The sequence below is a fragment of the Enhydra lutris genome, unplaced genomic scaffold (genome assembly GCF_002288905.1).
Source record: "Enhydra lutris kenyoni isolate GAN:26980312 unplaced genomic scaffold, ASM228890v2 scaffoldscaffold42, whole genome shotgun sequence".
In the NCBI taxonomy this organism is placed as follows: domain Eukaryota; kingdom Metazoa; phylum Chordata; class Mammalia; order Carnivora; family Mustelidae; genus Enhydra; species Enhydra lutris.
Genome location: NW_019154126.1, coordinates 19,255,962 through 19,281,621, shown reverse-complemented (window position 1 = coordinate 19,281,621; position 25,660 = coordinate 19,255,962).

Sequence of the window (25,660 nt, the reverse complement as noted above, 5' to 3'; positions counted from 1 at the left end):
CCCGAGTTTGTGCTCCGTTGCTCCGCCGCTTGCCGGGAGCCGGCCCCTCCCCCCGCGGTCTATCTTCCAGTCGCTTTGGATTCACTTCTCCGCCCGTCCTACCTTTCAGAAAGTGGTTGATTTTCTGTTTCTAGAATTGCTGTTCTTCTTCTCTTCGATCTCCTGTTGGATTTGTAGGTGTTTGCAATCTTTAGATAAGCTATCTAGCTGATTTCCCGCTACCTGAAGTAGTCTCAGCTGCTACTTCTCCGCCATCTTGACTCCTCTTCCTCTGTGTGGTATTCTTGTCCAATTTTGGTATCAGGGAAGTGCAGGGCTCACAAATGAGTTTGAAACTTTATCTCCTTTCAGTGTTTTTGGAAAAGTTTGAGAAGTTTATGTCTTAAATACTTAAAGAATTGGTGTAATCCCTTATTAAAGATATCTGCTCCTGGATTATTGTTTGAAGGAGTTTTTTGATTATTGATTCAATCTCCATACTAGTAATTGGGCTATTCAAATTTTCTACTTGTTCTGAATCAGTCTGGGAAAATTGTAAATTTCTAGATATTCACCCATTCCTTCAAAATTGTTCAATATGTTGTACTTCTTTTCATTCTTGACTTCTGATTTTGAGTCCTCTCTCTCTCTCTCTTTCTCTCTCATTTGGTGAAACTGGCTAAAATTTTTTCAATTTTGTTTATCTTTTCAAAGAACCAGCTCTGAGTCTCCTTCATCTTTTCTATTATCATTTTACTCTCTATTTCATTTGTTTGCACTATGATCTTAATTATTTCTTTCCTTCTACTAATTTTGTTCTTTGTTCTTCTTTTTCCAGTTCCTTTAGAAGTGAAATTAAATTGTTTATTAGAAATGTCTCTTCATTCTTCAGGTAGGCCTGTATTTCTTAGAAATTTCCTCTTTTAACTGCTTTTGCTATGTCTTATATATCTTGGAATGTTGTATTTTTATTTTCATTCATTTTATTTTAAAATATCCCAAGATATTTTAAAAATTTTCTCATTTGTTTTCTTCCATGAACAAATGCTTGTTCAGTAACATGATGTTTACTCTCCATATATTTTTAGTTTTTCCAGTTTTCTTTTTGTAATTGATTTCTAGTTTCATGCAATTATTATCAGAAAAGATGCTTGATATGATATCAATCTCGACTTTATTAAGTCTTGTTTTGTGGTCTAATATGATCTGTCTTGGAAAATGATTCTTCTGCACTTGGGAAGAATCTGTATTCTGCTGTTTATGGATGGAATATTTTGCATATATATATAGTGTGTTGTCAAAGCCAATGTATTTTATTGACTTTGTTTGGATGATCTATCTATAGATGCAAGTAGGGTGTGCAAACTCCCTACATTATTGTATTGCTATCTATTTCTCCCTTTAGGTCTTTAATATTTGCCTTTTATATTAATGGCCCCATGATGCATGCATATAATGCATAAATATTACATATTCTTACTTGATTGACCCTTTTATCATTATTTAGTGCCCTTCTGTGTCTTCTATTACAATGTTTATTTTAAAATCTATTTTCCCTGCTATGAATATAGCTACACTAACTTTCTTTTGTTTCTATTTACATAAAATACATTTTTCCCTCCCTTTACTTTCTGTGTGCATGTATCTTTACTTCTGAAGTGAAAGTCATATGGGTAGTATTTAGATGTGTCTTGTTTTTTTTTTTTTAACACATTTATCCACTTTATATCTTTTTAAAAATTTATTTATTTATTTATTTGACAGAGAGAGAGAGATCACAAGTAGGCAGAGAGGCAGGCAGAGGGGGTGGGGAGGAGGTTCCCTGCTGAGCAGAGAGCCCAATGTAGGGTTGGATCCCAGGACCCCGAGATCATGACCTAAACCAAAGACAGAGGCTTAACCCACTGAGCCACCCGGGCACCCCTACTTTGTATCTTTTTATTAAAGAATTTAGTTTATTTACATTTAAAGTAATTATTTATAGGTATGTACTTACTACCATTTTGTTAACTATTACTGACTGGTACTGTATTTCCATCCTGGTTCCTTTATTCTTCTCTTTTGCTCTTCCCTTTTGGCTTGATTACTTTATTTAGTGTTATGTTGAGATTTCTTTCTCATTTTCTTTTGGGTATTTACTGTAAGTTTTGGCCTTGTAGGTTACTGTGGGGTTCAATTATATCATCTTATGTATATTACAGTCTATTTTCAGTTGATAGCATCTTAAATTTGAACCATTCCAGAGCTGTACATTTATAGTTCTCACCACCATGTTTTATGTTTTTGATGGTTTTTATATCACTTTTTACATCTTTTCATTTTATATATCCCTTAAATAATTATTATAAATTTAATTAATTTTACTACTTTTGTTTTTTAACCTTCTTAATAGTTTTATAAGTAATCCATATATCTATCATATATTTGTCTATTATCTATTTTATCTATCATCCTTCTATCTACCTATCTATCTTCACCTATCATCTATCTACCTATCATCTATCATCTATGCTATCTCTCTCTATATATATATATCTGTATATCTATATCTATCCATCTATATACACATTTCCTACTGGAGTTATACTTCCATGTTTTCTTGACATCAATTAGTGCTATTTATTTTCAGCTTAAAGATGTCCCTTTAATATTTCTTGTAAGTCTTGTTTAGTGATGGCAAACTCCTTTGGCTTTAGTTGTCTGGAAAACTATTCATCACTCCTTTAATTCTGAATAATAACTGGTGGGTACAATATTCTTGATGGGAAGTTTGTTTCTTTGTTTGTTTGTTTCCTTTCAGCACCTTGAATATATCATTCCACTCCTTTCTATGTTGCAAAGTTTTTGCTTAGAAATACGATATCCTTATGGGGTTTCTTTTGCAAGTTACAATTTATTTTTCTCCTGTTGCTTTTAAAATTCTCTCTTTAGCTTTAACTTTTGCCATTTTAAATACAGTTTTCCTTGGTGTTGCTCTCTTTGAGATCGTCCTAGTTGAAAGTCTCTAGATTTCTTGGACCTGGATATCTGCTTCCTTCTGTAGGTTAGGAAAGTTTTTGACCATTATTTCTTTAAATGTTTTCTGTACTTCTTTCTCTTTTTTCCTTCTGTGACCCTAATGATGCAAATAATATAGTCCCAGAGGTTCCATAAATTATCACTTTTAAAAGGGCTTTTTTAAAACAAATTTGCTGCTTTGCCTGGGTGAGTCCCACTATTTTATTTTCCTGTTTATTGATCTGTTCTCTACTTCCAGTCTACTGTTGAACACTATTAGTGTATTTTTCAGCTCAGTTATTGTACCCTTCAACTCTGTGACCTCTGTTTGGTACTGTCTCATATTTTCTACTTCTTTTTTGAATTTTGCATTGTGCTCATGCATTCTTCTCCCAAGTTTGATGAGCATCTTTAAGATCATTACTTCAAATTCTTTATCAGGTAGGTAACTTATCTCTATATTATTAAGGCCCTTTTCTGAAGTTTTGTCTTAGTCTTTTGTTTGGAACGTATATTTCGGTTTCCTCATTTTTCTTAACTCTCTGAGTTTGTTTCTATGCAATAAGCAAAAGAGCCACTTCTCTCAGTCTTGAAGTTGTGGCCTTGTGTAGGTGATTAATTCTTGTTCAACCTTGCTCTAGCTCTCAGTTTTCTCTTGAACCTTTGTGATTTAAAGCTACCTGATTTATTCTTGATATGTACCTGCTGTTGAGGGTATGCCAAAATCTGTCAGTGATCCAAGGAGATTTTCACTTAGCACCTAGTTTTAGGCTGTTTGGAAGACAGACTGAGAACAGTTTTTGAAACATGTAAACATATAGAGTTCTATGGTGTTGCAGTCCTATTCAATGATGGCCAGCACACCAGGAGATCTGTAGGTGTCCCTGGGTATTATTTGCAAAAATTGGGGCTCCAGATGAATGTATAAGTTCCTTTCTGGGGAGTCTTGTCATGCTGTAGTGAGGCTAATGGTGAATAATGATGTTGTCTCTCTGCTTATGCTCCTTGGAACCACCTCCTTATTTTCTAGATGTGTCTAGAAGCATGTTCTTAAGCTGAAACTCCAGTCTAAGTAGATAGACCTTTTTCACAGGAAGACTGGGTGTGTGTTTCAGTGTTCTGTGCCCTCCTGGGGGTGGTGGCTTGCCAAAATTTAGTGTTCTGATCATTAGAGTCCCATGGAGCTCTGAAACTCTGGTGCTTTTGACCACCATGACCATAAAATCTAGAGGTGACCCCTGTGTGAATTGCATGTATGTCTTCACTTTGGCAAGGCAGTTGGGCAGAAGTAGGGGGTAGGGCAAACTCACCGGTTTCAGAAAAGAAAGTATAAAAATGCTTGACTACAATTGCAAGCTGGCTTCCACAATGCAGAACAAGAGTATCTAAATAAGGATATATGCCAGATTTACAGTAGGAGTGGAAGAACGTTGCAACCATTCTCACTGGCTAGCTTGCCCCAGTAGGGTAAGGAGTGTTACAACTGCCTGAGTTTACAGACTTTAGCTAGGGGACAGAAGAACTTTGTCATTGTTCATACTCACCCACTCCATATAGGGAGTAAGGGAGTGCTCAACTGCCTGTTCTCTCTAACCTCAGGAAGTTCCACAACTGTTTCCCCCTATCTATCCCAGCAAGGCAGGTGGAGGACACCATGTTTGAAATTGCTCACTTATGCTAGAAAGCTAGAGGGAAGGTGCAATGATGGCATTTGCCAGTGCCTCTGTCTCTGGGGCCATTTCAATCACCCTTTACCCCTCCAGTGGATACCAACATATCAGGAAAAGAATCTCCCTCACATTTAGTTTAGGTGCTTTTCAAACTGCTCTTGTTTTTACTGGGTCTCAGAGTTAGCAAGACCACATTAAAGTGGTTAGCAAGACCACATGAATCTTTCCTATCGCTCTTTGGGACCCTCAGATGTGAGCCCTGCTGCTTTTCAAAGCCAGATGTCTTTGGAGCTCATCTCCCTGGTACATATCCCAGGGACTGGGACAACAGATGTGGAGCACCAACCTTTACTCCTTCAGGAGAAACACATGTCTGGGGAGATCTTTCCCTATGGTGTGTCCCCATACTGAAGCTGTTTTGTTTTGTTTTCATGAGATTGTGTCTCTGTTTCTCCAACCCATCTGAATGTGGTTCTATACTTTGTTGTGAAAAGCAGTTCATATAATTTTCAGACATTTTTGAGAGAGAAATGACCCTTATGTAGCAGTAGAGTTGGTGTGTCTGTGGAAGAACATAAGTTCAGGATCTTCCTATTCCATCCCCTCCTATTATGTATTTATTTTTAAAGTGGATTTATTGTATACAGCATATTAATGGATCTTGTTTTTTTCATCCATTCTTGTCACTTTCTTCTAATTAGCATATTTAAACCATTGATGTTTAAAGTAATTATTGATATAGTTACTATTTTCTATTTGTTACCTTTCTATTTTTCTTTCTTTTGTAGCTATAATTTAGCATAATATATGGTTCCATTTTCTACCCATTCTTAGTATATCAATTATGTTCCTTATTTTGCCTTTTTTAGTGATTTACCTAGAGTTCACAATATACATGTAACTAACCCAGTGCACTTTTATATAACACTATACCAATTTATGGCCAATTTGAACATCTTATAAGAAAGTATTCTAATTTCTTTTTCCAGTCCCTTTCATTTATAGACTATCATCACCAAATACATCATTGCTATTATATTATTTTATTTTATTTTATTTTATTATTTTCTTTCATTTTCTTTTCTTTTCTTTAATTGTCATGTTAGTCGCCATACAGTACATCATTAGTTTTTGATGCAGAGTTCCATGTTTTATTATTTGCATATAACACCTAGTGCTGAAAATGGGGAGGGGGCAAGATGGCAGACGAGTAAGAGACCCTATTTCAACCAGTACCCTGAAGTGAGTGAGATATCTACCAGAGCAGCCTGAACACCCATGCAATCAGCCTGAGATGTAAGATTATACACTTCTGGATCTCTATGAGGGCAGAGGATCCTCAGTGGTGAGGTACAGAGGAGTTGGGAGTGCACAGAGGATAAACAGAAAGGGAAAGGGGTCACCAGAAGCAAGTAATACCCCAATTTAAAAATGCTCTGTGCTTGGTGACCGGCACTAGCTTAGAGATAAGTGGCTGCAAGACAGGAAGTGATTAATAATAGCACTCAGAATAAAGGGACATAAGGGACAATTGCTGGGACCTGGAAGCCTCAGGTATGGACCTAAGCATAATGTGCCAGGACAGCTAAAGCTGGTACTTGCCCATGCCTGAGAAAGCCCAACACAGACTCAAGTTGGCAGTCACTGGGTCTATGGCCACCACAGCCAATTCCACTGCCTCCACCTCCACTGGAGCTGAGCGCACCCAGCATGGGTCCACCTAGTCAGTAGTGCTGGGAATGGCAGTTGCCAGGATTGCTTGTGGTTTTGGTGACATGAGGGTACAGAAAAAAGTGGGGGCTTCAGGCGACCACTGAGATGGTGGCTGTGGGGGTGCACCACCTGTGGGAGTTTGCAGTGTTCAATGGAGTTTGCAGAGGGGGAGTCTGTGTGTTCTGGGCCATTCAGAGAGGAGCAGAGTGTGGCTTCTCTCTGAGGTGGAGATCTGGGTGCAGCTTGCTTTGCCCTGACCTTCTGAAAAGGTGTGAAAAGCCACAGAAGAAAAAAACCTTTGGAGAATAAAGACCTGAAAAACTGGTTTCCAAGGAGCCCAGACCCTTGCTGGGGTCAGAGGAACTCAGCCCAAGCAGAAATGACTGAAAAACAATATGGCAGGCCCCGCCCCCAGAAGACAAGCCAATAGAACAAGAGGACAACCACCACAGGGTTCCCATAAAACTGTAAAAACCCCAACATCAGGGGCAAACGATATATTAAGCTCCCAGTGTTGTCCCACAGCCTCTATATTTTGTAGATACAACTTCTCTCTCTCTCTCTCTCTTTTAAAATTTGTTCTCATGATACTTGTTCTTTTACTTTTTTTTTAACTTACTTCCCATTTCAGATATTTAATACAGTTGTATTAATATGTTTATTCCATAGTAACTTTTTAAGTTGAACTTTCTTCATGTAAATACTTTTGTTTCTTTTTTAAATATATATAGATATAAGCTTCAACATATTCCTTTCCTTCTATTCAGTACTACTCCTATAGATATATACCAGTTTTAACTTCCTGGTATCTCTGGAGAGTATAGTCCTCTAACAAAGATAACAAGATACCATCAGAAATAACTGAAATACTGTTCTTCACCCACAAGGAGGAATTATAACCACCTTCCCATCTTACTCTTTTGTTCATGTTTTTGTACATTATAAATGTTATTCTTGGGATTCAGTGAGCTAGGTTCTTCTTTTTTTTTCCTTTCGTTAGTCTTTTGTTTGTTTGTTTTGTTCTTATACTTTATACATCTTACTCTTGTGGCTCATTTTGGCTGTTTTTTTTTCCCCTCCTTTTTCTTCTTTCTTTCTTGTTGGTGGTGACTTCTGATTGCTCCAAACCTTTGCAGGGTGCACGTTGCTTGGATCATGGTTGATATTTTCAGCTATACATCCCCTCAACCACCTCTCACCAGAATGACTAGGAGGAAGAACCCCCAACAGAGGAAAAATTCAAAGACTGTAACCTCTGTCACAGAACTCCTGGATATGGACATAATAAGCAAGATGTCAGAAGTAGAATTCAGGGTAACACTTATCCAGATAATGGTTAGGTTGGAGAAAACCATTAGTGGCAACATAGCATTGCTAAAGGCAGAAGGGAGAGCTGATCTGACAGAACTCAAAAATGTTATCAATGAGATCCCATCTAATATAAATACTCTAACAGCTAGGGTAAATGAGGCAGAAGATTAAATTAGTGATCTAGAAGACAAAATGATAGAAAAGAAGGATCAGGAGGAGGCCTGGAAAAAAACAGGTTAAAAGCCATGAAACAGAATTAGAGAAATAAATGATGCCATGAAATGTTCCCATGTCAGAATTATTGGGATCCCTGATGGGGTGGAAAGAGAGAGAGAACTACAAAATACAGTTGAACAAATCCTAGCTAAGAACTCCCCTAATCTGGGGAATGGAACAAGTGTTCATGTCTTAGAGGCAGAGAGGACACTCCCCAAGATCAATGAGGGCAGAAAGATCTCCAGACATATAATTATGAAATTCATGAATCATAAATTCAGAGAAGAAGTCTCAAGGGCAGCTAGGGTGAAGAGATTCTTTAGGTACTGAGGAAGGAGGAATAACATCAAACCTGTCCACAGAAACCTGGCAAGCCAGAAAGGGTTGGCAAGACATATTCAGGGCACAAAATGAGAAGAAAATTCAGCAAAGAATACTTTATCCCTCAAGGCTGACATTCAGAATGGAATCAGAATGGAAAAATAAAAAGTTCTATAAAAGAAGAAAGACCCCAAGAGTGATACAGAACAGAAATATACAGAGACAATCTATAGAAACAAGGACTTCATAGGTAACATGATGACATTAAAAACTTATCTTTCAATAATCACTCTCAACGTGAACAGCTTAAATGCTCCCATAAAATGACCCAAGGTTGCAGACTGGATAAAAAGATGGGACCCATACCATATGCTGTCAACAAGAGACTAATTTTGAACCTAAAGATACATTCAGACTGAAAGTGAAGGGGTGGGGAACCATCTTTCATGCCAATGGGTCTCAAAAGAAAACTGGGATAGTGATCCTCATATCAGACAAATTACATTTTAAGCTAACGACTATAGTCAGAGGTACAGAAGGACATTACATCATTCTTTTTTTTATTTTTTTAAAGGTTTTATTTATTTATTTGACACACAGAGAGAGATCACAACTAGGCAGAGAGAGGGGGAAGCAGGCTCCCGGCTGAGCAGAGAGACTGATGTGGGGCTTGATCCCAGGACCCTGAGACCGTGACCTGAGCCGAAGACAGAGGCTTAACCCACTGAGGCACCCAGGCACCCTGTTCATGACTTTTAAATCAATCTATTATATATAAGAAAATATATGGCACCATATAACCTATGATAATAAGTATTCATTTAAGTATTCCTTGCATAAAGCTCTACAGTACCAAGCACTCATCATTCTTAAAAAGTTTATCCAACAGGAAGATCAAACTACCATAAATATTTATGCCCCCAAATGGAAGCATCCAACTACATAAGCCAAGTGTTAATCAAAATAAAGAGGCATATTAATAAGAATACACAATAGTAGGGGATCTTAACATGCCACTCTCAACAACATACAGATCATCCAAGCAGAAAATCAACAATGAAACAAGAGTGTTGAATGACACATTGACCAGATGAACCTCATAGATAGAACATAGATAGAACATTCTACCCTAAAACAGAATACTCATTCTTCTCAAGCACACATAGAACTTTCTCCAGAATAGACCACATTTTGGGTCACAAATCAGGTCTCAACCAATACCAAAAGACTGAGATTATTCCCCGCATATTCTCAGACCACAATGCTTTGAAACTGGAACACAACCACAAGAAAAAGTTTGGAAGAAGTTCAAACACTTGGAAGCTAAAGACCATCTTGCTCACGAATGTTTAGATCAATCAGGAAAACAAAGAAGAACTTAAACAATTCATGGAAAGCAATGAGAATGAAGACACATAGGTCCAAAACCTATGGGATATGGCAAAGGTAGTCCTAAGGGGGAAATACAAGTCTCATTCAAAAAAATTGAAAAATCCCAAATATACAAACTCTCTTTACACCTTAAGGAATTGGAGAATCAACAACAAATTAAGCCAATCACATGCACAAGAAGGGACATAATTAAGATTAGAGCAGAGATCAATGAGTTAGAAACCAGAGATATAGTAGAACACATCAATGAAAATAGAAGTTGGTTCTTTGGAAGAATTAAGATTGATAAACCACTGGCCAGACTAATTCAAAAGAAAAAGAAAAGAGAAAGGACCCAGATCAAGAAAATTAGGAATGAAAGGGGAGAGATCATGAATAATAAAAGAAAAGAAAAGAGAAAAGGACCCAAATCAAGACAAAAGAAAAGAGAAAGGACCCAGATCAAGAGAATTAGGAATGAAAGGGGAAAGATCATGAATAATACCAAGGAAATAGAAATAATCATCATAAATTATTATCAACAGCTATATGCCAATAAGTTAGTCAACCTAGAAGAAATGGATGCATTCCTGGAAACCTGTGAACTTCCAAGACTGGAACATGGACAAATTGACAATGTGCATAAGCCAGTATCTAGTAATGAGATTGAAGCAGTGACCAAAAATCTCCCAAAATATAAAAGTCCAGGACCTGATGGAGTCCCTGAGGAATTCTACCAAGTATTCAAGGAAGAAATACTACCTATGATCCTGAAGCTGTTTCAAGAAATAAAAACAGAAGGAAAACTTCCACACTCTTTCTATGAAGACAGCATCACCTTGATCTCCAAACCAGGAAAAGGAGAATTTCAGAGCAATATCCCCAATGAATAGCAGTACCATTATTCTCAAAAAGATTCTAGCTAATAGGTTCCAACAGTACATTAACAAGATTATCAAACATGACCAGGTAGGATTTATCCCTGGGATGCAAGCCTGGTTCAACATTCGCAAATTAGTCGCTGTGATAGAACAAATCAATAAGAGAAGAGAGAACCACATGGTCCTCTCAATTGATGAAGAAAAAGCATTTGACAATATACAATATCCTTACCTGATTAAAACTCTTCGGAGTATCAGGATAGAGGGAACATTCCTCAACTTCATAAAATCCATCTATGAAAAACCCATAGCGAATATTTTTTCTCAATTGGGAAAACCCGAGAGCCTTCCCACTGACATCAGGAACACGACAAGGATGCTCACTCTTGCTACTCTTGCTCAACATAGTACTAGAAGTCCTAGCAACAGCAATCAGACAACAAAAACAAATAAAAGCTATTCAAAGTGACAAAAAAAAAGTCGAACTCTCTCTCTTAGCAGATGACATGATACTGTATGTGGAAAACCCAAAAGTTTAAACTCCCAAATTACTAGAACTCATACAGCAATTTAGGTATGTGGCAGTATACAAAATCAATGCACCAAAATAAGTTGCTTTCTTATTTACTAACAATGAAATTGTTGAAAGGGAAATTAGAGATTTGATTCTATTTACAATAACACCAAAGAGCGTAGGATGCCTTTGAATAAACCTAACCAAAGAGGTAAAGGATCTATACTCGAAGAACTACAGAACACTCATGAAAGAAATTAAAGAAGACACAAAAAGATGGGAAAAAATTTCATGTGCATGGATCAGAAAAATATACATCATTAAAATGTCTATGCTGCCCAGATCAATCTATAATTTTAATGCCATCCTAATCAAAATGCCAAAGGCATTTTTCAAAATGCTGGAACAAACAATCCAAAAATTTGTATGGAATCAGAAAAATTCCTGAATCGCCAAGGAAATGCTGAAAAAGAAAAGCATAGTTGGGGGCATCACATTGCTGGATTTAAAGCATTATAACAAAGCTGTGATCATCAAGAAAACATGGTACTGGCACAAAAACATACACATAGATCGATGGAACAGAGTAGAGAGCCCAGACATGGACTCTCAGTGCTACGGTCAAATAATTTTCGACAAAGCAGGAAAAAAATATCCAGTGGAAAAAAGCCAGTGTCTTTAATAAATGGTGCTGGGAAATTGTATAGTTATGTATAGAAGAATGAAACTTGACCATTCTCTTACACTGTACCCAAAGATAAACTCAAAATTGATGCAAGACCTCAATGTGAGACAGGAATCCATCAAAATCCTAGAGGATAACATAGGCAGTAACCTCTTCGACATCAGCCACAGCAACTTCTTTCAAGACACATCTTCAAGGCAAGGGAACCAAAAATTAAAATGAACTTTTGGGGCTTCATCAAGATAAAAAGCTTCTGCACAGCAAAGGAAACAGTCAAAAAAAGAAAGAGGCAACCCACAGAATGGGAGATGATATTCACAAATGACAGTATGGACAAAGGGCTGATATCCAAGATCTATAAAGAACTTCTCAAATTCAACACCAAAAACAGGTAAGTCAAAAAAAGGGCAGGAGAAATGAAGAGACACTCCTCCACTGAAGATACACAAATGACTAGCAGACACATGAAAAAATGTTCATCATCATTAGCCATCAGGGAAATTCAAATCAGAACCACATTGAGATACCACCTTGCACCAGTTAGAATGGCAAAGATTAATAGGGCAGGAAACAACAAATGTTGGAGAGGATGTAGAGAAAGTGGAACCCTCTTACACTATTGGTGGGAATGCAAGTTGGTGCACCACTTTGGAGAACAGTGTGGAGATTCCTCAAAAAAATTAAAAATAGAGCTACCCTATGACCCTGCAATTGCACTACTGGGTGTTTACCTGAAAGATACAGATGTAGTGAAAAGGAGGGCCATATGTACCCCAATGTTCATAGTAGCAATGTCCACAATAGCCAAACTGTGGAAAGAGTCAAGATGCCCTTCAACAGACAAATGGATAAAGAAGATGTGGTTCATATATTCAATGGAATAGTACTCAGTCATCAGAAAGCATGAACATCCAACTTTTGCATCAACATGGATAGGACTGGAGATTATTCTGAGTGAAATAAGTCAAACAGAGAAAGTCAATTATAATACCATTTCATTTACATTAGAAAGAAAGTAAAAGCGAAGGGGGGGAATTGGAGGGGAAGAGGAACCATGAGACTTTGTGGACTCCAAGAAACAGAGGATTTTAGAGTGGAGGGATGGAGGGATGGGTAAGCCTGGTGGCTGGTATTAAGGAGACCTTGTATTGCATGGAACACTGGGTTTTATATGTAAATAATGAATCTTGGAATATTACATCAAAAACTAATGATATATTTTATGGTGACTATTATAACACAATAAAAATTAAACAAAACAAAACAAAACAAAACAAAAACACCCAAACCACCCAGTGCTCATTACAACACATGTCTTCCTTATGTTAAATCAGCTAAGAGTAAGAATTGTTCTTATAAGAAGTATACAATTTCAGGCATTTATCACACATGGTATTCTTGGGGTTTCCTGAATCTTGGTTTAGGGTCTCACATTAATATTGAGAAATCCAGTCATTATTGATTCAAATATTTCTTCTATTTCTTTCTTTTCACTCTGGTATTCACCAGAAATACATGGTATACTTTTTGCAGTTGCTCAAGAGTCTTAGATATTTTGTTCCAGGCTTCCCCCCCGCCCCAATTTTTGTCTTTGGATTTTCAGTTTGAGAAGTTTCTACTGCTCTGTCTTCAATTTCAATGACTTTTCCCCTTGGCCATTGCTAGTCTAATGCTTATCAAAGAAATTCTTCATTTCAGTTATAGTAATTTTGTATTCTAGCAATTCTTTTGGATCTTAAAACTTCCATCTCTCTGCTTGCATCATTCATTTGTTCTTGCACATTATCTATGTTTTTTAATTAAAGCTCTTTGCATATTAATCATAGTTATTTTAAATTTTCAGTTGAATAATACCAACATTCCTGCCATTGTGAGTGCAGTTCTGATGTTTGCTTTTATCTCTTCAGACTCCAAATTTTACCTTTTAATATGTCTCCTAATTTTTTATTGAAAGGCAGAAAAATTATAAGGTATATTAAAAGGGAGTTCAGGCAGAGAGATCAAAATTCTGAGATCAAAAGTCAATGCTAAATGACAAAACATAGTTTGAGTAGAAACAACTAATACTGGCTCCAGTGGTGGCTTTTGGTCATTTTTTCTTCAAGTAAACTGTCTCTGTGTTTGCCTGTATCTCTAATTTTCAGTGTGGTGGATTGTCCTATGACATCAATTCTTTAATGGATCTATAGAGCTGTTGATGTTCAGTTTTTCAGTTTTTCTCTTACTGTGATCACTTTCAAGTTACATATAGAACTAGAAACCAGAGATCTTAGCACTTTTTAAGAAATGAAGTATAGTTGACACTGTTACACTATTTCAGGCATACGACATAGTAATTTGACAGCCCTATACATTATCTTAAACTCACCAAAGTGTAGCTTCCATCTATCATACAATACTACTACAATACAACTGATTATATTTCCTATATAGTAACTTTCATCCCCATGATTTATCCATTTCATAACTGGAAACCTTGACCTCTCATTCCCCTTTATCCATTTTGCCCATTCCCCCTTCTGGCAAGCACCACTTTATTTTCTACACCTACAGGTCTGTTTCTATTTTTTATTTGCTATGTTTTGTTTTTAGATTACACATGTAAGTGAACTCATATGGTATTTGTCTTTCTTTAACTTATTTCACATAGTATAATATGCTCTATATTTTTGCAAATGGCAAGATCGCACTTTTTTTTTTAATGGTTGAGTAATATTGTACAGCAAAGGAGACCATCCATAAAACAAAAGACAACCTACTGAAGGGGAGAAGATATTTGCAAGTAGTATATCCAATAAGAGGTGAATTTCCAAAAAATATAAAGAACTTCTATGCACTGCTGGGAATGTAAGCTGGAACAGCCACTAAAGAAAATGGTGTGGAAGTTCCTTAAAAAATTAAAAATAGAAATAGAAATACCTGGAGCTTAGGAAGATGGCAGAGTAGGAGGACCGGAAACTCACCCAACCCCATATTTATAATTAGATATTACTTACATCTGAGTAACTAAACCTGTGAGTAATCCAAAGACTGGAAGGACAAATTCCACAACTAGATGAAGACAAGAAGCCAAGGAAGGGTAAAAACAGTGGTCAGAAGCTGCATGCAAGAGGGAAGAAGTTGTGGGTTCAGAAGGGGGAAAACATCAAGGAGTCCACATGGGGAAAACAAATTTTCATAACATCTGACCTTGAAAACCAGACAGGCTGAATTACATGAGTTTGTATAACCAGTGAGACTTGGATCCTGGAGCTTTAAATTCAGGTGACTCAGCACTGGGAAAGCTGGGAAGGAGAGTAATAGCTGGGTCATCACCCTTAAAGAGACAGAAGACTCTGGATACACAACACAGAAGGAATAGTTTGGACAATCACTGGGGCAAAAGGCAGGGAGATCTGTTTATACTGATTTTGGAGTGCTTTGGTAGACTTCTCTGTGAACAAAGGACATGGTGGGGGCTATTTTTCTCCCCTATCCTCCAGTATAAACACAGAACCACCTGTGGAAAGCAGTTTTGCACAGACACCTGCTACCTGAACTACCAGCAGTGTGCCTTACTCATGACTTCTCCTGAGGACTAATCTACTCCAAGTCTGTTGGCCTCTACTCTAGGCTCAGCACAAATTTTAACTGAACCTGCTGCCTCATCCCACAATGCCCACAGTGGCCACCCTGCTTCAGGAGATTGGGCCTACGACTAGCAATTCAGCACAGATTTTGCTAACACCACACACATGACCTGTCCTGCCACCACACTCACAGATGCCATGCCCCCTCAGCCACTGACAGCACCTTCACCCACCATGCCCCCAGCTGCCACTGTCACGTTTTGCCACACCTTGCAGCCACCACACTGTGGGGGATCTAGCCTAGGGCTAGAGGCTCAATGCAAATTTTGCCAACACTGCCACCCACTCATGAGCCTTCCAGTGGCCATGCCTCCTCAGAGCCAGCCTGCCTGGGTCTCACTAACATCACAAAGAGCAAGCACAGTCCATAATAGCTAAAAGTCAGTGCAGACATCTGGACTGAAATAAAAAGTGACTACAACACAATAACAAGATGCAACTAACACACATAGGAGACTCCATTGAAATGGAAAGGTTTTGGTGAAAAGGGGTCACTACCTTGCAGGGCACTACAGGGCCTTTTCTTTATAAAGCCACTACTTTCAAGCACAAAAATAGAGCCAACTTTCTTAATGCACAGGAATAGACACAGAAAGGTGGAAAAAATTAGGAGACAAAGAAATGTGTCCCAAATGAAAGAATAGGACAAATTCACTATAGGAGATCTAAGTGAAATAGAAATAAATACTACGCATGATGGAAAATTCAAAGTAATGATCATAAAGTTACTCACTGGACTTCAGAAAAGGATGGAAGACAGCAGTGAAACCCTTGACTAAGACATAAAAAATACCATATCAGAGATAAAGAACTCAATAAATGAAATTGAAAATACAATATATGGAATACATAGTAGACTACAGGAAGCAGAGGAAGGTACCAGTGACCTGGAGGACAGAGTAATGGAAAGCAATCAAAATGAAAGTTGAGAGGCAAAACAAAACAAAACAAAACAAAAGAAACCAAAACCAAAACAAAAATCTGCATAATAAGAATAGACTTAGAGAACTTAATGACTTCATCAAAGCATAACAATCACATTTCTCTATGTGAGAAAGAAGAGAAAGAAGGGGGCCTGAAACTGTATTTGAAGAAATAACTGAAAACTCCCTGAATTTGGGGAGGGAAACAGAGATCTAGATTTAGGAGGAACAGAGGTATCCCAGTAAACTCAACCTAAGGGATCCACACCAAGACACAGTAATTAAAATGCTCCCGCCAAATCATGATTAAAACAAAAAAGAAGAATTTTAAAAGTTGCAAGAGAAACGAAGACAATTACGTACAAAGATAACCCCATAAGGCTATCAGTGGATATCTCAACAGAAACTTTGCAGGCCTGAAGAAAGTGGCACGATGTATTCAAAGTTTGGAAAGAGAAAAATCTGCAGCCAGGAATGCTTTATCCAGCAAGGTTATCATTTAGAATAGAAGGAGAGGTAGAGTTTCTCAGACAAACAAAAGTTAAAAGGATTTATGATTGTTAAATTGGTCCTACAAGAAAATATGCAGGGTAACTCTGCATTGGAAACAAAAACCATAAGGAAGAGTAAGAAAAATAGGAAGCACAAAAGCAAAACAAACAAAAATATATATACACATGTATATATATATACAAATGTATGTACATATATATGTAGAATACAGTCAAGAGAAGTACAAAATAAAATGATGTAAAATATGATCTCAAATACCTGAAATGTAGAGGGGAGAGGAGTAAAGAATGACTTCAAGTCAAGTGATCATCAGCTTAATATAGACTGCTTTATGCAGAATATTTTATATATAAGCTGAGTGGTAACAAAAATAAAAAAACAATAATAGATAAGAAAAAGAGTATGAAACCAAGTATATCATTAAAGAAAACAAGCAAACCATGAAACAGAGAAAGATTAGAAAGGATCAGAGAAAAACAAAACAAAAAGACCAAGCACAAAAGGCGTAACTAAATGGCAATAAATATGTATCTATCATTACTTTGAATGGAAATGGACTAAGTGCTTTAATCCAAAGACATAAGGTGACAGAACTGATTAAAAAACAAGAACTGTTTATATGCTGCCTACAAGATATTCATTTCAGACTTAGAGTCACCTGCAGATTGAAAGTGAGGAGCTGGAGAAAAATCTATAATGCAAATGAATTCAAAATAAAGCAAGAGTATGAATACTTATATCAGACAAAATAGACTTTAAAACAAAGTCTGTAAAAGGAAACAAAGAAGGGCACTTATATCATAAGAAGGACAATCCAACAAGCAGATCTAATAATGATATTTATGCACCCAACATGGGAACACCCAAATACATAAAACTATTAATAACAAACATAAATTAACCCATAGTAATGCAATAATAGCAGGGGACTTTAATATCTCACATATATCGATGGACAGATCATCTTAACAGAAAAATCAATAAAGAATGAGTAGCTTTGAAAGACCTGGACTCTAACCAGACCTGGACTTAAAACATATATTCAGAATATTCCATCCTAAAATAGCAAAACACACATTCTTTCAAATGCACATGGAGTAGATCACATATTTGGTCACAAAACCAGTTTCAAAAAATTAAAAAAATATTGAAGTTATACCATGCAACTTTTCAGAACATAATGCTATGAAACTAGAAGTAAACCATAAGAAAAATTCTGGAAATGCCAGAAATACATGAAGGTTAAATAACATGCTACTAAACAATGAATCGATCAACTAGGAAATTAAGTAGAAATAAAAAAGTAAATGGAAAGAAAGGAAAATGAACAAATCCTTTGGGGGAAGTGGCAACAGCAGTTCTGAGTGAAATTTATAGTAGTACAGGCCTACCTCAAGAAGCAAGAAAAAATCTCAAATAGCCAACATAACCTTACACTTAAAGGTGCTAGAAAAGGAACAACAAACAAAACCCAAACCCAGCAGAAGGTAGGAAATAATAAAGAATAGAACAGAAATAAATTATATACAAACTACAAAAACAATCATACATATCAAATAAACCAGGAGCTTATTCTTTAAAAAGATCAACAAAAATGATAAACCTCTAACCAGACTCATTAAAAAAAGGAAGATAAGTGAAAACAAACAAAATAACAAATGAAAAAGGAGAAATAACAGCTAACAACACAGAATTGCAATTATAGGAGAATATAAGGAAAATATGCTAAAAAATAGACAACCTAGAAGAAATGGATGATTTCCTAGTAACATATAACCTACCAACACTGAAGCAGGAAGAAAGAAAATTTGAACAGACAAATTACCAGCAAATATATTGAACTGGTAATCTAAATACTTCCGACAAACAAAAGTCCAGGACCAGATGGCTTCATATTCTACCTAATATTTCAAAAAGAGTTAATAATATGACAATAATATGATATAATAATGATAAGATATATCATAGTATGATAATAATAATATAATAAAAATATGATAATAATATGACAATAATAAAAAAGTATTGTCAAATTATTCCACAAAATGTAAGAGGAAGGAAAACTTCCAAATTCATTCTACAAAGCCAGCATTATGCTGATACCAAAACCAGATAAAGACACCACAAAAAGAGAACTACAGGTCAACATTTCTTTTTTTTTTTTTTAATTTATTTTCAGTGTAACAGTATTCACTGTTTTTGCACCACACCCAGTGCTCCATGCAATACGTGCCCTCTCCAATACCCACCACCTGGTTCCCCAACCTCCCACCCCCTGCCCCTTCAAAACCCTCAGATTGTTTTTCAGAGTCCATAGTCTCTCATGGTTCACCTCCCCTTCCAATTTCCCTCAACTCCCTTCTCCTCTCCATCTCCCCTTGTCCTCCATGCTATTTGTTATGCTCCACAAATAAGTGAAACCATATGATAATTGACTCTCTCTGCTTGACTTATTTCACTCAGCATCATCTCTTCCAGTCCTGTCCATGTTGCCACAAAAGTTGGGTATTCATCCTTTCTGATGGAGGCATAATACTCCATAGTGTATATGGACCACATCTTCCTTATCCATTCGTCCATTGAAGGGCATCTTGGTTCTTTCCACAGTTTGGCATACAGGTCAAAATTTCTGAGGAAATTTTGCATGTAGTAACACATGCAAAAATCCTCAACAAAACACTAGCAAGCCAAATCCAACAATGCATTTTTTTAAAAAATCACCACAATCAAGTGGGATTTATTCCTGTGTTGTAGGATATTCCTGTGTGCTCAATATTTGCAAATCAATCAATGTGATACTTCACATCAATAGGGAAAAAGATATAAAACATATGATCTTTTCAATAGACACAGAAAAAGCATTTGGCAAAGCACAAAAAAATCCATCATGCTGAAAGCCCTCAACAAAGTAGTTTCAGAGTAAACATGTCAATATAATAATGGCCATATATGAAAAACCCACAGCAAATATCACCCTCAATGGGAGAAAAACTGAGAACTTTCCTCCTGGGGCCAGAAATAAGACAAGACTGTCCACTCTCACACTTTCATTCACCATAGTACTAGAAGTCCTATCCACAGTAATTAGAAACAAAAATAAATAAAGGGAGTCTGAAGTGGGGAGGAAGAATTAAAAGTCACTATTTGCAGATGACATCTAACTATACAGAAAACCCTAAAGACTCCACCAAAAAAACTACTTGAACTGATAAGTCAATTCGGTAAAGTCACAGGATACAAAACCAATGGGCATAAATCTATTGCATTTCTATACACTATTAATGAGGCAGAAGAAATATAAGTTAAGAAAAAAAATCCTATTTACATTCACACAAAAATAATGAGATGCCCAAGAATAAACCTAACCAAAGAGCTGAAAGACCTATAATCTGAAAACTATAAAACATTGATGAAAGAAATCAAAGATGACACAAAGAAATGGGAAGACATTCCATGCTCATGGATTTAAAGAACAAATATTGTTAAAATGTCTATACTACCTAAAGCAATCTACAGATTTAATGCAATCTCTGTCAAAATATCAACAGCATTTTTCACAGTACTAGAACAACAACAACAAAAAAAACCTTAAAATTTATATAGAAGCATGAAAGACGCCAAATAATCCAAAACAATTTTGAAAAAGAAAAACAAAGCTGAAGGTATTCCAGACTTCAAATTATATTAAAACATGTAGTAATCTAAGCAGTATGGAAGTGGCACAAAAATAAACACAGAATTCAATGAAACAGAAGAGAAAACCCAGAAATAAACCCATAATTATATGGCCAATTTTCAACAAAGCAGGAAAGAATATCCAATGAGAAAAAGACAGTTTCTTCAACAAATGGGGCTGGGAAAACTGGAGAGCCACATGCAAAAGAATGAAACTGGACCACCTCCTTATACCATGCACAAAATTAAATTCAAAATGGCCTAAAAATCTATACGTGAGACCTGAAACTATAAAAATCTTAAAAGTAAGCACAGGCATTAACTTCTCTGACATTGGCCATAGTAATTTTTTTTTCTAGATAGGCCCCCTGAGGCTAGGAAAAGCAAAGCAAAGGTGAACTATTAGGACTATATCAAAATTAAAAGTTTCTGCTCATTGAGTTTGTATAACCAGTGAGAGAAAAACAAAACTAAAAGGCAACCTACTCAATGGGAGAAATTATTTTCAAATGACACGTTCAGTTAATGGTTAGCATCCAAAATATATAAGGAACTTCTATAATTCAACACCAAAAAACTAAATCATCCAATTTAAAAATGGACAGAAAATATGAATAGATATTTTTCCAAAGACATATAGATGGCTAGTAGACACACGAAAGATGCTTAACGTCACTCATCATCAGGGAAATGCAAATCAAGACTACAATGCAATATCACCTCACACCTGTCAGAATGTCTAAAATCAACAATACAAGAAACAAGTATTGATGAAGATGTGGAGAAAAGGGACACCTTTGTAAACACTTAGTAGGAATCCCAACTGGTGTATCCACTGTAGAAAACAGTATGGGAGTCCCTCAGAACTACCCAATGATCCACTAATCATACTACTGGGTATTTCCCCCAAAATACAAAAATACTATTTCAAAGGGATACATTCACCCCTATGTTTATTACAGCATTATTTACAATAGCTTAATTATGGAAAATATGGATTATATATATATTCCATATTATATTGGAATTCCATTGTATATATAATATATAATATATTATATTATTATATATTATAAAATATATTATGTACTATATTATATTCCATTATGTATAATGAAACATTATTCAACCATGAAGAATGAAAACTTGCCATTTTCAACAACATGGATGGAGCTAGGGAGTATAATGCTAAGTGAAATATGTCAGCCAGAGAAAGACAAATACTGTATGATTTCACTCGTATGTGGAACTCAAGGAAAAAAAAATGAACAAAAGAGAAAAAGTGAGAGATACAAACAAAGAAGCAGACACTTATTTAGAGAGAACAGGCAGATGGTTACCAGGGGGAGGTGGTGGGTGGCTGGGTGGAATAGGTGATGGGTATTAAGGAGTGCTCTTGTTGTGATGAGCACCAGGTGATGTATGGAATTATCAAATCACTATATTGTACTCTTGATACTAATATAACACTGTATGTGACTATACTAGAATTAAAATATTGAATTAAATTAAATTAAATTAAAAATAGAAGTAAAGTACCATAGGAACCAGTAATTCCACTACTGGGTATTTACTCAAAGAAAATGTAATATAATAAGATATATGCACCATTATGTTTCTTGCAGCATTATTGACAATAGCCAGGATATGGAGGCAACCTAAATACCCACTGATAGATGAATGGATAAAGATGTGATTTATATATACAGTGATCTGTATCACTTAAAAATTTTTTTTTCCAGAACACCTCAGTGGTTCAGTCAGTTCAGTGTCTGCCTTCTGTTGGGGTCATGATTCCAGGGTCCTGGGATTGAGTCCTGAATTGGGACTCCCTGTTCAGCAGATTGTCTGCTTCTTCCTCTCCCTTTGCCTCTCCTCTCCACTTGTGCTCTGTCTCATGCACTCTCTCTTTCTCTCTCAAGTAAATAAATAAATAAAATCTTAAAAAATTCTTGCCTAATATTTCAATGTCTTTCCTTACATTAACCATATGTTATTGCTTGTCATCTACCTTTTCCCCTAATATTTTATCATAGTTATTTTAATTCTCTGTTAATTTCAAAATTTGTGTCATATCTGAGTATGCTTCTGGTACTTGCTTTATCTCTTAAGACTGCTTTTCCTGGGGCGCCTGGGTGGCTCAGTGGGTTAAGCCGCTGCCTTCGGCTCAGGTCATGATCTCGGGGTCCTGGGATCGAGCCCCGCATCGGGCTCTCTGCTCAGCAGGGAGCCTGCTTCCTCCTCTCTCTGCCTGCCTCTCTGCCTGCTTGTGATCTCTCTCTGTCAAATAAATAAATAAAATCTTTAAAAAAAAAAAAAAAGACTGCTTTTCCTTTCCTGTAAGTATACCTTGAAATTTTTTTTCTTATGGATATCTAGAAATGATTTGTTGGGTAATAGGAACTGAGATAAATAGGTATTTTGTGTTAAGTTTTATGTTCATCAGGTTAGGAGTTGTTTGCTGGTTTTTAATGTTTGGTATAGCTTTAAGTGCCAAAGACTTCAAATTTCTTTACTGTTCCTGTTTTTGTTGTTGTTGTTGTTGTTGTTTTGTCTCCTCTGTTGTCATTGAGTTACACTAAGAATTCATCGTGAGATAGAGAATAAATTTTGCAGTGCTGTCATCTGTAATCCACTGTTCTTACAGTATACCCCTGTCAGTATGTGGTAAACACTCTATAATATTGCAATTAAAATTCAATCCTCTGGTGGCATTTAGGGCTGTGATCTCCAAAAGTGTTTCTTAATTCTCCTTTCTAACCCCTAGGTAGGCTAAGAAGCTTAAGAGGGCCTAGAGTCAGGGCACTGTCTTTCCCCTAAGTCTGATGGAACAATTAAAATTCTTCCCAGGAGAAAGTTCTGGGAATTTTCAAGAGGATTCCTTTTTCCCCTCTGACAAGAGCCATAATAGCATTTTAGTTGGCTCTTCCTCATGACAGTCTGGTGAGGTTTGTGGAGATAAAAACTTTGAAGGTTGGAGAATCCCTTAGAATCTGTCTCTCAGCAGTCTTCCTTCAAGCTCTCAACTTCCATTAATTTATAAAAGTTACCATTTAATTTTTCCTATCACTTTCTGGCACCAGGAACTTATTCTGTTTTTTTTTTTTTTTTTTAAGATTTTATTTATTTATTTGACAGAGAAGCAGGCAGAGAGAGAGAGGGAGAAACAGGCTCCCTGCTCAGCAATGTGGGGCTCAATCACAGGACCCTGAGATCATGACCTGAGCAGAGGCAGAGGCTTTAACCCACTGAGCCACCCAGGTGCTCCACCAGGGACTTATTCTTTAGGTAAGTATGTGTTGGCTGTAACTATGAATTCACCTGTCTTTCCAGATTTGGGGCTGGTGGTTTTCATTGTGACCTCAGTTCACAATGGGTAGTAGAAAAACCCTCAATCCTGTTTGCTCAGCTTTGTGTGATGTGTGATGTGTGATGTGTGTGTGGGGGGGTTAGGATGAGATTGACCAATTTCCAAGTTCTTTACATGTTGTGGCTCTAATGATATTTTTATATCAGGATGTCTAATCTTCAATAATTATGGGTATTTGGGGGGGTGCACTTCTTTATAACTTTAAATATCACACTGGCTTGGAATCAATTTAATCTTCACATTGGGCAGGCTCTACCAAGCATTATTTAAAAATGACTTTTTTATAACATTTCAAAAAATAGCACCTAATTTTCCTTACTCATATTTTTTAAGTTAACCATAAACTTTGGGATGACTACCTGGTTTGCCAGGTCTACTATTATCTGGTAATGACAAAATGAGCTCTAGTGATCATGGCTCTCATTGGTAATTCTCCTTCTCAGGTATGCCTGCTCAATCCCAAATGAGATATTGTATTTAAAGTGGTCAAACAGGGTGGATTTTAAATTTGGAACAGAAAGTCCATATGTCCCTATTGACGGACACTCAATTGACATTTATCCTTCCTGAGACTTACTTATCTGTTCTTTGAATTACATGAAACTCCATCAACTTTTAAATGTTTCATTTTGGATGAACAGTAATAATAACACTTTCTATGTAGCAGTCACTAAGTTTTTGATGCCTTCTAACAACAACTCATTTGATTCTCCAACCACCCTGAAAGCTAATTACCATTTTTCTCCATTTTAGTGATGAAATTAAAGCAGAGGAACATAAAATAATTTTCCCAAGTTCTTCAAGCTAATGAGTTATGAAGGGAGGTTTCAAATGCTAGAGTCAATTGAAGATCTGGTCAACTATGGGGTAGATTAGTATCAAACAAAAAAAATATTTTCAGACAGTTTATGTCTCTGGTGAGAAAACCATGAAGACTTTGATTCAAGTTATAAAAGAAGTAGTGGTAGAAAAGATAGGCCACAAATATGCAGTAAATATTTGAATGTCTTTTCTGGGTGTTGGTAGGGGTAGAACTAGATGATAACTCAAACTCTTTATTCTGGAAACCTGGGTGGATGATGACATCATTTTCTGACATAAAAAGAACAACTTTAAAAAGGTGGGGAGAGAAATTGAAAGAGATTCATATGAGTTCAATTTAGGGCTTGATGACTTTAGGATCTTATAAAATACCCAAGTGGATATATCTACAACTTTAGAAGTACATACTCATTTTAATCTGGGGATATATGTTTGGAAGTCACTAATTAAACTAGTTAAATTAGATTCCTTAAAAAAAGATTTTATATATTTATTTGAGAGAGAAAAAGAGGATGAGTGGGAAGGAGAGAGAGACAATCTGAAGCAGACTCCATGCTGAGCTCAGAGCCGGATGTGGGGATCAATCCCACGACCACCATGAGTTCATGACTTGAACCAAAACCAAGAGCTGGATGCTTAATCACTTGAGCCACCCAAGCACCCCAAATTAGATTCTTATTAAATAAAACAAATATATATATATATATATATATTTTTAAGATTAAGAGAGAGCATAAGCAGGGGGAGCTGCAGAGGGAGAGGGAGAAGCAGGCAGCCCAATGTGGGCTCCATCCCAGGACCTTGGGATCATGACCTAAGCTTAACTGACTGAGCCACCCAGGCACACCTGGATATAGTTTTCTAGACATTAAGTATATATATTTTTTTTATGATTTTTTTTTAAATTGTATTTTTTATAAACATATAATATATTTTTATCCCCAGGGGTACAGGTCTGTGAATCGCCAGGTTTACACACTTCACAGCACTCACCATAGCACATACCCTCCCCAATGTCCATAACCCCACCCCCCCTCTCCCAACCCCCCTCCCCCCCCATCAACCCTCAG